This window comes from Chenopodium album, chromosome 24 (assembly GCF_948465745.1).
Source record: "Chenopodium album chromosome 24, dcCheAlbu1.1, whole genome shotgun sequence".
Lineage (NCBI taxonomy): Eukaryota > Viridiplantae > Streptophyta > Magnoliopsida > Caryophyllales > Amaranthaceae > Chenopodium > Chenopodium album.
Genome location: NC_137857.1, coordinates 17847315 through 17859336, shown reverse-complemented (window position 1 = coordinate 17859336; position 12022 = coordinate 17847315). Strand labels below are relative to the sequence as shown.

General features: G+C 38.7%; 1 non-coding gene across 1 annotated transcript; it reads left to right on the top strand.

Annotated features, from left to right (window-relative positions):
* The first annotated feature begins 10423 nt into the window (after positions 1–10423).
* Positions 10424–10529, top strand: LOC145612818 (small nucleolar RNA R71). The gene has a single exon (XR_014106734.1). It is a non-coding gene; the product is annotated as a small nucleolar RNA R71 (small nucleolar RNA).
* The last annotated feature ends 1493 nt before the right edge of the window (positions 10530–12022 follow it).

Sequence of the window (12022 nt, the reverse complement as noted above, 5' to 3'; positions counted from 1 at the left end):
TGAATGTTTTTAACTTTCATTTGACTCAATTATCTTTCTTGAATGCATTTGACTTTCACTTGATTCAAAAAAGTATTGTTTAAATGTGTTTGGCTTTCATTTGACTCAATTAGCTTTGTTGAATGCATTTTACTATCATTTGATTCAAAAAGCTTTATTTGATTGTGTTTGACTTTCATTTGACTTAATTAGCTTTGTTGAATGCATTTTACTTTCATTTTATTCAAAAAGCTTTATTTGAATGTGTTTGACTTTCATTTGACTTAATTAGCTTTGTTGAATGCATTTGACTTACATTTGATTCAAAAAGCTTTGTTTGAATGTGTTTTACTTTCACTTGACTCAATTAGCTTTGTAGAATGCATTTGACTTTCATTTGACTCAATTAGCTTTGTATGAATGTGTTTAACTTTCATTTTACTCAATTAGCTTGTTAATTGCATTTCACTTTCATTTAATTCAAAAAGCTTTGTTTGAATGTGTTTGATGGGATGAAGAACAGTAGGTCATTGGGCTACCACCCCACCCAATAAAACAAAATTTGTAACTCAACAAACTCCTATTAAGTGTAGTGGTAAGTCAAGGCCGAACCCAAGGGAATGGAGGTCGAATGCACAATGCCTAAGTCAAGTTATTCCAAATTCAAGTAAAGGGGTTTATGAAGGAAACTAGAGCTAGAGCTAAATGATGCAAGAATTTGTATGAAATCAATCTAAAAGACACTAGGGCAATGGATCCACATGTAATTGTAATGGAGAATGGTCATTTGGGAGGTCAAACCGACTATGTCAAGTGATATGAAGGAAGATCAATCATGTATCCAAAAGAGCATACCAAGATAGTTCACCTAGAGGTCTAACTAGCGTCAACTACGCTAAACACTACCTAGGGAATGTCACAAAGCACCTCAATCGTGAAATTGTAAGTTACTAATCAATGGTCCGTATCATAGCAAGCTCACAATGCAATAATCAAAGATGGCCAAACTTCAATCAATCACACACATGCACATGAATTATCAACCAAATTTATTCATATCATCAACTCCATCAATTATCCCCAAATTACTCTAATCCATCACTCAAACATGCTTCACCATTTTCCTAGCTAGAAAACTACTCACTAGCCATGGAAATCAAGATCAAAACTACACTAATCATCAATTTCATCATCAACATAATTGAAATCAAAGATCAAATCAACAATCAATCAAAAATCAATAAAACTTCAATCAAAAATCAATAAAACTTCAATCAATCATTAAACAAACTTCAATCAATCAACAATAACATGGAAACAAATGAAATCAACTAAAATTAAACTTGTATTGAAATCAAAAATAAGATCCTTACAAAACTTTGATCTAAAGATCAATTACAATGAAGAATTCTTGAGCAATCACCAAAAACCATGAGTTTCTCTCTCTTCAATCCTTGAGTTTCTCTCTCTAAAATTCTAACCAAAAACTAACTATATGAAATCCAATCTAAAAAAAACTCCTAAAAATAAAAAGAAATAACTATATATACAAAGAGGAGGTCGGTATTGACGCCCAAAAATAGACCCACGTCGGTGCGGGCGCTTGGAGGAGAGAGAGTGGCGCGCACGGGAACACACCCGGATAGGTGCACCCGCACGCACCAGGTGTGCGGCCGCACCCGACCAATGTGTGGCCGCACACTCCCTAAGTGCGCCCGCACCAAACTGGGTATTTCCCCCTTCTTCTCTTCGTCCTAGCTCAAGTGGTGTACACATCCTAGATGATGATGATGGAGGACAAGGTAGGCAGAAACTTTCTTGGAAATATTGAAGAGTATAAGCCATGAGAAAGGCATATACAAGGCCTTGAAGCATGCCCCTTGGATCCACCTTTGACTTGAAACTTCTTGCACAAGCTTTAGGCATGAAAACAATGAAAGATCATAGAGAGGAAGCTCGGGAATTCTTGGACAATCAATCAGAACCTACAAACAAATGATAAAAAGCAAGTAAAAGAGAAAAATAACAAGTAAACTAGAAAATGCATAAAATAGAGAAACTAACTACAAAAAGCATAAAATGAAGAAAACAAGAATAAAACTAAGGAAAACTAAAGAAAAGAGAGATAAAATGAAATAGAATTCATCCAAAAAGGGACCAAATGAGTGCCATAAATGTCACTCATCAAATTCCCCCAAGCTAAACTTTTGCTCGTCCCCGAGCAAAACAAAGCAAGAAAGATAAAGGATAAAAATTTTATTGAAAATGAAAAAGAAAGACTTAAGATAAGAATATACACTAAGACTTACTGCCGTAGGAATTACGGTTGCTTTTAGCTACAGCAAGCCCTTTAAACCCCAAAGTCGCCTATGAGGACGAGTGAGGTCTCGTAAGGGTATCCTAAGAGTTTGACCCATAACTCTCCACCAAACATCAATGAGGCAAACCATAAAAAGAAAGGAAAATAAAATGAAAACAAACCTTTGCGAAATGAACTAACATAAAGACTATAATGCAAATGAATGACAATCTTTCTCAAGTAGTTAAGGTATGCACTTTTCAAGATATCTAAGGTTGATTGAAACATAGGGTATGCTAGGCATAGGAACTAGTCATCACAATCCAAGTTCATCCCAAACAATCTTACCGCGTTCTCCCCACTAGTCTCAAATCTCCCCTTAGTGAGTGTCCCAATGATTCCTCGAAGGAACCAGAAAAAGAATTATTTTTAGGCTACTCGACAATCTTGCCTATGCATCCCCTTTCCTTAGGCAATGACCCATGATGCCCTCCCCCGAATAGTGACTCAACTATCTAGGTCGAAAGGTCTTTCCCCAAGGTTGTAACATAAGGCATAAAGGGTGAAGGTAGGCTTAAAATTTTAAAATTTGGTGATTTTCCTAAAAAGTGAAGCAAAAGGGTGATCAATCCTTAACACCACAATCAAGAAATTACCAAACAAAAACAACACCCCCAAGCTTACTTGAAGCTATACTCACAAAAATATATACAAAAAGCGTACACGCTTCTCCCCTAAGCTAAAATGAAGCATTGTCCTCAATGCTTAGAAGGAGAAAAGAATACATCAAAATATTTTTTAATTTTTCAGTTTTTCAATTTTTTGTTTTTTTTTTTTTTTAAACAAATGTGCAATGTCCATGCCTTTTACTAAATTCAGACGGCTTTTTCTATATGCAACTTATTAGTCCATGCCTTTTATGAAGTAGGACGGCTTTTTCACAAATATTTGCCATTATTCACAAAGAAAAATGATTTCACAAACTTGCATTCATAGAAACCAAAATTCCAACGTATCCACCACAAACTCCATCTCAAATGATCATATTGCTTCACAAAAACCAAGAAAAGTAGAAAATGAAACAAAAGGTCAAATAACTAAAGATGTGGCTTGAAAAGAAGGGATAAGGCCCAAATGGTTGCAAGAAGGCAAATGTAAACCCAAAATTAAAGAAAATAAGAAAATATAACATAAATGAAAAATACCACCCCGAAAAATCTGCCTTTGTCCTTCCTAGGTAGTTCGGTCTCGGGTTTAAGAATCATACATCAAGCTTTATTATATTAGGTTTGCATAGTCAAGGATCCACGCCGCTCATACAAGAAATGTTGAAGGCTTGAAAAACAAGTAACCTCACAAGGATGTGGCAAAAACTCACTAGTGGTGTCAAATTGACTATAGGGAGCAACTACCAACATGCCACAAACAAGTAGAATCCGGCTTCATGATCCTCCTAGTTCAAACCAACTACCCTAGAATACACCTATCCTAGAGTCAACCGAACATAGTCTCAAACCGTGCATACCTTTACAACCTAGGAAGAAAATCATGCAAAAGACAAGTCCAATGTACAAAGTTCATTTTATAAGAAAAATGAAAAATAAAGCCTCAAAATCACATCAAAAATGAAAACAAGAATAAAGGAAAGTAAAAGAAACAGAAAATAAAAGAAAATTAAAGAAAATTAAAGAAAAGAAATGGAGACATAGAAAAGGAGATATAGGAGAAATAGCATGCAATGGACTTGAAAGCAAGTTAAACACATAAAAATCCCAATCGACAAACAAGTGATCGATCGACATCAACGTCATCGATCCCAAACACATTACGTGTTAACAAGCATTCATCCTCGAACCATTCAACTTCTCCTAAACTAATCCTATTCTATGATACCAAAGAAAAAAAAAGATAAAAATAAGAAAGGTCTCACCGGGCTTCCAAGCTTAGCAAAAATAAACGAAGCAAGTAGAAACCGCCTCGTTGCATTCCATATCCAAAAGCTCTTCAAGGAACCAACTGAGAAAAAGAAATAAAAGAAACTATGAACAAAGAAAATGGTTAGTAACTTCAAAAAAAAGAAAACAAAACAACAAATAAAGGGAAACTAAACTAAGAAAAAAGTATATACAACTAAAGGAAATAAAAGCTAAACTAACCAAAGAATAGAAAGAATAAAAGAAATGAAACTAAGAAAGCAAGAAAGTCTAAACTAACTAAAGAACTACACTAAACTACAAGATTTGGATTCAAAGGATTTTGATCAAAGGGTTTTGGATTGAAGGGATTTGGATATTAGGGATCAACAACAACAACATCTCAAGCAAAGCATCATCACAAACAACAAGCATCCAAACAAATAGGGCAAACAAGCTAGCTACAAGCAAGGTAGCCTAGAGATCAAGAAAGTGAGGAAATCAAACAAGAGGAATAAAAATAACATGCAAACAACTAAGGTATGTACACAACAACAAAATTGGTCACCGAGAAAATTATTAGTTCCCCCAAGCTAGATAAAAATACATCTCAACATCCCAAGAAAAACAAAACGTGCATAAAAAATATAAGGGATGGAGGCAAAAAGCATGAAAAGCAAAAGGGAACTAATAACTACTACCATCACCACCACCACTACCAATCAGCCCGGCCCCATTGGGGTCCTTGTTGCGCTCGGGGTCATCGAAGGGATGAGGGTAAGGCTCCCATCCTCCGGTGTACCCCTCGGGCCACCCATAATGCCCCTTGAAAAGATCTTGTTGCCAAGAAGTAAGAGGGGTGAAGTAATCGGGCAAATTGAGTTTGAAGGGGTGGTTGGGATGGACATGGGGGTAGTTCGGATCACCCCTATAGTCACTACCACCCGGAGCCTTGTAATCATAGTTACCGTGCTCATCCGGATAGTAGCGACGCTCGGTGTCGGGGTTGGAAGGCCCCGACCAATAAGGATGCCTATACGAAGGTAGAGGACCTTGTTGGAGCGGGAAATACGGATAGTTAACCGGGGGAGTAATGTTCCCACGGTTAACTTCCGCGTCATAAATTTGTTGTTGTTGAGCAAACATACCTTGTTGCATTTCTTGAATACCTCTTAGTTGTTCATAGATAGCCCCAAAGTCTTGATCATACATGCCATCCACGTTGATTTTCAATCCACTCATTTGCTCACTAAGAGCCCTCAAATCGTCATTGGCATAAGCATGTTGCCCTTGTTCTTGTTCTTGAGGAGCTTGTTGTTGTGGAATTTTTTGTTGTTGTTGTTGTTGTTTTTCTTCTTCTTCTTCTTCTTCTTCATCATCTTCCTCATCCTCATCGTAGTCGAAGTTAGGACGCCGAAAGGACTTGGGGACATGCCACACATTGTTGGCAAACCAGGCCAAAGAAGTCAAGCCGGGGTTAGGCAAGTAGCACCAATGCTCATTGCCCCTTAGTCACTCATATCTCCCTTCACTATAGCCCTTGGAGATGAATTGGATTTAACCCAATTGTTGCAAGTCAAGGTAGAGGGAGGTGCTATCCCCAATCTCCTTACAAAAGGGGAGATATGCATCAAGGCGAAGGTGAGTCAAGAGCCTAGTTACCATGCCCCCGCATGGGATCTCTCCCGAACTCCGGCCACGAAGATCCACACAATATTGGGCAAAGATATACCCCAAGTTCAACCGGCCCACATACTCCGGGCGGGTAGACAACTACAAGACCTTGAGCTCCAACTTGCTCAATTTCCCCAACTCTTGTTTAGGGAACACCACATAGCACAAAAGACGGTGCACAACCCTAAGGCAAGGTTGGTACACCGATGAAATCTTAGCCTTGTTGGTGATGAACTCGTTACCACCTGAGATGTCTTCCCACCATGAGTTGTGATCGTACTCCGGGAAGATATAGGGTTCAACGTTCAAAATATCCCCATGGGGATCAAAGTCCAATGCCGCGTTGAACTCTTCCAAGGAATGATCGAAGACATGGTTGAACAATTGGAATCGCACCCGATATACCCCTCCTACGGGTACAAGCTCCAAGGTAGCCAAGAATTCCAATGTAGGCTCCTTGTAGGTGCGATAGGCATCGTTGATGAAAGAACCCAACCGAAGGTTTAAAAGCAACGACCGCACATCATCATCTATCCCCAATTTCACCATGTCGGGTTTGTTTGAGGGTTCTCTCTTCCTTCAAAAGTTGGAAGAAGGTCTTTTGTTTATCGGTGAAATTTTTCTTTTTGGGTAGAGAGGTTGGGGGTCGTGTTTGAGAGGAAGAGGGGTTGGAAGTACTTGGCCTAGAAGATGTTCTCGGCCTTGAGGAGGTACTTGGGCGAGGCTCATCGATGATAACATCGGTTTTTCTTTTCTTGGTGAGTTTCTTTAGGTATTTAGACATGTTTGAGAGGTTGAGAAAGGTCACCAACAATGAACAATGAGCAAAACCAATGAACCAAGAACACCACACCCAAATTCACCACTTACTACCAAAATCACCAAACTCAAATTTCACACTTCCTTCCAATCAAAACCAATTCCAAACCAATCAACAACACCAATAATCCAAGAAAAACTCCTTTCAACAATTCAAGAACAACCACAAGACCAATACCAACAATCACAACATACTACCCATATTCAAAAAATCCAACTCACAAGATATCAACCAAAAATGATGAGAATCACTACAAAATCAACAAACAATACAATGTTATGCAAAATCAATCAATAAACATCACCAAATCACAACCAATATCAAGATCAAGCATCAAAAATCATGAAACCAATACTACACTATTCATGCTCATAGAATTTTTCAATCTATGCAAAATTATGATATAATTGGCAAAATTAAAGCAAGGATTAGTGATTATACCATAAAAGAAGCAAGATTAACCAACTTAGAGCAACCAATTTCGACCCCTAACAAAAGCCCCAATTTTCGGCCACCAAGAGTAGGAGAGAGGGTGAGTGAAATTTGGGTCAATTTGTGAGGAATTTTGAGTGTAGGAAGGTTTGTGAGTGATTTTGAGTGAGAATGGAGTGATTTTAGTGAGGATTTGAAGGATTTTGAGATGGTGAATGGTGAGTGAGGAGTGCGCACAAGGAGGGTTTGGAGGGGGTAATGCCGTGAGGTTGGAGATGAAGAAGTGATAAAATGAAGGGAGGAAAGAGGAGGAAGAAAGATATAGTGCACGTCCAGCCAGGTGCGGCCGCACCAAACTGGTGTGCGCCCGCACACGCAGGCTGTGCGCCCGCACAGGCCTCGTGTGCGGCCGCACACCCCTTTGCGTCCCCAATTCTTCCTTTTTCTTATATTTTTTATACTTACTACCTATTTGGGTGCGCACATGAATCATGATGGTGATGAGGAACAACATAGGCAGTAGCTAAAATCATTTTCAAAGCCCTCAAAGTTGAAAATTCATGTGCTCACCACAAAAATTCACTAAGTATCAATTTCCTCCAACTTTCAAAACATGAATTTCCTATCTTACCTCTCTAAAATTCTTACCCTCTTTACCTCAAATTTCGATTAGAATCGAACAAAATATGATTTGTGCCTTGAACACCTTCCATTCACCATGCATTCTTGTAGAATTCCAATCCCGCAAAAGTCATCCTAAAAATCCAATCAAGTAGAAAAGTGAAAGAAAAGACAAAGTAATAAAAGAAACCAAAAATAAGAAAATTCAAAAATCAAAAGGAAAAGTTAGAAACTCCGGGTTGCCTCCCGGGAAGCGCTTACTTAAGGTCCTAAGCTCGACCCTTCTTCCAAATCATGGAGGGTCAAAGAACACCACCTTCTTCAAGGTAGTTGATGGAGCAAAATCTTCTTCAATTTTGAGCAACTTCTCATCGTTGCTTAATGAAACCTTCACAAAATTCTTTTTAAATTCTTCCTTCTCTTTTCTCAATTTCTTTCTTTTTCTTGATTTCTTCGAGTCTCGGGCCTTTTTCTTCGGCTTGACTTCAACATCCTTAACCGTGGAAGCTTTCTCTTCATCTTGAGAATTAAGCTTGAACCAATTTGGAATCTCAATTTCTTTCACATCCCTTGGCTTTGGAATTACAAATTCTTCTTCACTAACATCATCAAAACTTGCACAAACATCATCAACAATCTCAAAAGCATCGTTAGTAGAAGAATCAACCATGCACACATCATCAATGGAACGAGAAAGACTAGCACATGCTATATCTTGCACACAAGACAAGGACTCATGCATTGACTTCAACTTAAAACTCTCTTCTAATTTTCCACATCTCAAAGTGATTCGGCCTCCCTTCACATCTATTAAGGCTCCCGAGGTGGCTAAGAAAGGTCTCCCAAGAATGATTGGAATATGCTCATCTTCCTCAATCTCCAAAACAACAAAATCCACGGGAAAGACAAACTCTCCAATCTTTAGAGGGACATCATCAATTCTCCCCTTAGGAAGCTTAATAGAGCGATCGGCCGATTGAAGTGTTATATTAGATGGTTGAAGCTCACCTAGATCAAGCCTCTTGAAAACCGAAAAGGGCATAATACTCACACTAGCCCCTAGATCACACAAAGCATTCTCAAAAACCATCTTCTTGATTTGGCAAGGGATTGAAAAATTCCCCGGATCTTCCATTTTCTCCGGAAGCTCACCATGGACAAGAGCAGTAAAACACTTCCCTCCTTCCACCAAACTACTCTCATCAAAATTTTCCTTCTCCTCTAGTATCTCCTTTAGAAACTTGGAGTACTTAGGCATATCAGGAATTGGCTCGGTAGAGGGTGTGGAATCATGGACTTCCTTAAGATCTTCAAGGAACTTCCCAAATTGCCCATCCATTTTGAATCTCAAGAATTTTTGAGGGTATGGTAGATCAGGAAATCTCTCTACCTCACTCATCTTTTCAACAACACTTTCTTCTTTTTCCTCAACCTCACAATAAATTTCCTTAGACTCAACCCTCTCCACTTCATTCTCCATAGCACCACTCTCATCTTCTCCCTCCTTTGAACAAGAAACTCCCTCACTAAAGTCATTTCCTCCACTAGTGGCAATAGAGTACACGGGTTTCTTTGGTTCAATACCTTGGGAAGGCAAAGATGAAGGACTAGCATAATCCTTAAGAGTGCTTGCTAGTTGGGGGTATTTGAGTCTCAAGCATCTTATTGTGAGTCATCATCTCATTGAATTTCTTATCACTAACCGCCATATTGGTGTTAATGATCTTGGTTTGATTATCAATCAATTCCTCCAAAGTAGTCCTAGGAGAAGAAGGTTGTGAATAGGAATTTTCACCTTGAGTCTTTGGAACAAATCCAGGTGGGGGACCTCTTTGAGCATTGTTTTGAAAATTTCCCCTTCCTTGATTGTTCCAATTACCCCTATTTTGATTTTGACCATAACCTTGATTATGATTACCACCACCTTGATTATGGTTACCATTACCTTGGTTATGATTTCCATAACCTTGGTTTTGATTACCATAGCCTTGGTTTTGATTACCATAATTTTGGCTTTGATTTTGGCCACTATAACCTTGGTTATGGTTACCACGAGAACCTTGTTTCCCTTGGTTCCTATAACCACCACCATGATTATAGTTGTCAAAATTGCCTTGGTTTTGGTAATTCCTATTCCATTGGCCTCTTTGATTATCAAACCTTTGGACATTGTTGTTTAACACAAAATTCACATGCTCACACTCATTGTTGTCAAACTCATCAACACATTCATTGTTGCAATTGCTAGAATCATGATCATATGATCCACATACATCACAAAACAAACATCCCATAGGCATATTATGTGAAGTAGAAGGAGTTTGAGAGTTAGAAGAAGTACCTCTCCCCTTAATTTGGGAGGGAAGAGTTGAACCTTGAGAAGAGGAAGAAACACTCTCCAACTTGGCCTTGATTGCCGTCATCTCCTTTCCCAAGTTTGTCATTTGAGAGGAAAGATTGTTGATGGCATTGAGATGGTCCACCGAATACAATGAAGATTGCTTGCTTGAGGAATCTCTTTGCCCATCTTGCCAATCTCTATAGTAAGTCACCACATCCTCTATTATGTCCACAACATCTTCTTCGGTTTTGTTCATGATTGGACCACCGGCCCCTCCATCAAGACATGCTTTGCCTTGAGGACTCAAACCACCATAGAAGATTTGGATCAATTGATATGTTGGAATTCCGTGGCGAGGATATTCTCTTTGATACTCCTTGAATCTTTCCCATGCTTCATAAAGACTCTCATTTGGCTTTTGCTTGAACCCTTGAATTAAAGCTCTTGCCTCCGCCGTTTTCTTTTGAGTATAGAAACGGGACAAGAAAGCTTTAGTGACATCATCCCACGTTCTCAATGAATTGGGCTTCACCTCTTTGTCTAGCCATTCCAAAGACCTTCCTATGAGGGAGAAAGGGAACAACTTAAGGCGGATAAACTCTTGAGACACTCCATTAACCTTGATTGTGTTGCAATATTTTTCAAACTCCTTAAGATGGTTCAATGGGCTCTCATTCTTTCCCCGCTATATTGTCTCCTCTCAATTAGGGTGATCATTGTCGGCCTAATTTCAAAATCGTTTGCCGGTGTTGTAGGTGGAGCTATGTCGCTCTCGAACCTATATGCACCGGGCACTCCCAATTCTTTCAAGGCAACTCTTGGTTGTTCTCCCATGACTTGCTCTTGTTCAATCTCTTCTTCGCTTGAGGAACTATAATCCAACGTTTTATTTGCTACTCTCCTCCTTGAGAGAGTTCATTCAATCTCCGGATCAAAGGGAACAATTGAACGATCTCGGGACCTATGCATACAAAACTCAAAGAAAATAAAGTGAAATAGACTCAACAACAACATGCACTCAAAGCACCATTCCCCGGCAATGGCGCCATTTTGATGGGATGAAGAACGGTAGGTCGTTGGGCTACCACCCCACCTAATCAAACAAAATTTATAACTCAACAAACCCCTATTAAATGTAGTGGTAAGTCAAGGCCGAACCCAAGGGAATGGAGGTCGAATGCACAATGCCCAAGTCAAGTTATTCCGAAGTCAAGTAAAGGGGTTTATGAAGGAAACTAGAGCTAGTGCTAAATGATGCAAGAATTTGTATGAAATCAATCTAAAAGACACTAGGGCAATGGATCCACATGTAATTGTAATGGAGAATGGTAATTTGGGAGGTCAAACCGACTAAGTCAAGTGATATGAAGGAAGATCAATCATGTATCCAAAAGAGCATACCAAGATAGTTCACCTAGAGGTCTAACTAGCGTCAACTACGCTAAACACTACATAGGGAACGTCACAAAGCACCTCAATCATGAAATTGCAAGTTACTAATCAATGGTCCGTATCATAGCAAGCTCACAATGCAATCTAGTGCAATAATCAAAGATGGCCAAACTTCAATCAATCACACACATGCACATGAATTATCAACCAAATTTAATCATATCATCAACTCCATCAATTATCCCCAAATTACTCTAATCCATCACTCAAACATGCTTCACCGTTTCCCTAGCTAGAAAACTACTCACTAGCCATGGAAATCAAGATCAAAACTACACTAATCATCAATTTCATCATCAACATAATTGAAATCAAAGATCAAATCAACAATCAATCAAAAATCAATAAAACTTCAATCAATCATTAAACAAACTTCAATCAATCAACAATAACATGGAAAACAAATGAAATCAACTAAAATCAAACTTGTATTGAAATCAAGAAGAAGATCCTTACAAAACTTTCATCTAAAGATCAATTACAATAAAGAA